The sequence below is a fragment of the Triticum dicoccoides genome, chromosome 4A (genome assembly GCF_002162155.2).
Source record: "Triticum dicoccoides isolate Atlit2015 ecotype Zavitan chromosome 4A, WEW_v2.0, whole genome shotgun sequence".
Taxonomy (NCBI): Eukaryota; Viridiplantae; Streptophyta; class Magnoliopsida; order Poales; family Poaceae; genus Triticum; species Triticum dicoccoides.
The window spans coordinates 600,763,432-600,764,723 of NC_041386.1; the positions used below are offsets into that span (position 1 = coordinate 600,763,432).

The 1,292-nt window shown below is 43.3% G+C and overlaps 1 protein-coding gene across 1 annotated transcript in view; it reads right to left on the bottom strand.

Moving 5' to 3' along the window:
• The window catches only part of LOC119283755 (cytochrome P450 89A2-like), a 10,917-nt gene that overhangs the window by 681 nt on the left and 8,944 nt on the right, over positions 1-1,292 (bottom strand). The gene's annotated exons all lie outside the window — the stretch shown is intronic.

Here is a 1,292-nt window from a genome sequence, read left to right on the forward strand (position 1 = left end):
ATCGAACATGAGAGGAGGAAGAGGATAAAAAAAGAAGAGGAATAAGAAAAGAAAAAAGAGGAGAAGAAAGAATAGAGGAGAAGATCTCTATTCTTTCTTCTCCTCTTTTTTTTCTTCTTCTTCCTCTTTTTCTTATCGGGAACGAGGGTCGTCGATGGTCGCCGAGCGGTAGAGGAAGAAGAGGATAAAAAAGAAGAGGAAGAAAAAAAAAGAGGGGTCGACGGTCGCCTAGGGGTCGAGGGTCGAGAGGTGGTCTAGGGTCGCCGAGAGGGGAGAGGAAGACGAGGAGAAATAAATAAGAAGAAGAAAAAAGAAGAAAAAGAAGAGGAGAAGAAGAGAAAAATAGAATATATATATTCTATTTTCTCTTTTCTCCTCTATTCCTTTCTTCTTCTCCTATTTTTTTCTTCTTTTTTTTCTTCGACACGTGGGGGGTCGAGAACGTCGGACATTCATGAGAGAGGCGAGGAAGAAAGGGAAGAAGAGGGAGAAGAAGAGGAGAGGAAGAAGAGGAAGTCTTCTCCTCTATTCTTTCTTCTCTTCTTTTGTCTTCTTCTTCTTCCTCTTTATTTTATCGGGAACGAGGGTCGTCGAGAGGGTCGCCGAGCGGTAGAGGAGAAACCCTAAATAGAAAGTATCGTCGGTGTGAGATACATGTACCGTCGGTGTCGGACACTACATCCACATCCCACAAGTGGCGCGGGCTTCGACGCCCACGTAACTTGTAGGACGTGGATGTAGTGTCCGACACCGACGGCCACATGTATCTCACACCCACGATACTTGCTAGCTATTTAGGGTTTCCTCTACCGAAAATAAGAGGAGAAATAAATAAGAAGAAGAAAAAAGAAGAAAAAGAAGAGCAGAAGAAGAAAGGAATAGTGGAGAAGAAGAGAAAATAGAATATATTCTATTTTCTCTTCTTCTCCACTATTCCTTTCTTCTTCTCCTCTTCTTTTTCTTCTTTTTTTTCTTCGATCTTCTCCTCTAGCTATTCCTTTCTTCTTCTCCTCTATTTTCTTCTTCTTCTTCTTCTTCTTCTTCTTCTTCTTCTTCTTCTTCTTCTTCTTCTTCTTCTTCTTCTTCTTCTTCTTCTTCTTCTTCTTCTTCTTCTTCTTCTTCTTCTTCTTCTTAATTTTTATCGGGAACGAGGGTGTCGAGGATCGCCGAGGGGTCGAGGGTCGGGAACTAGGGTAGAGGGTCGAGGGTCGTTAAGGGGTCAAGGGTCGAGGGTTTCAGGGTCGAGGGTTCGAGGGTTCTATAGGGTCTAGGGATCGAGGGTCGAGGGTTCC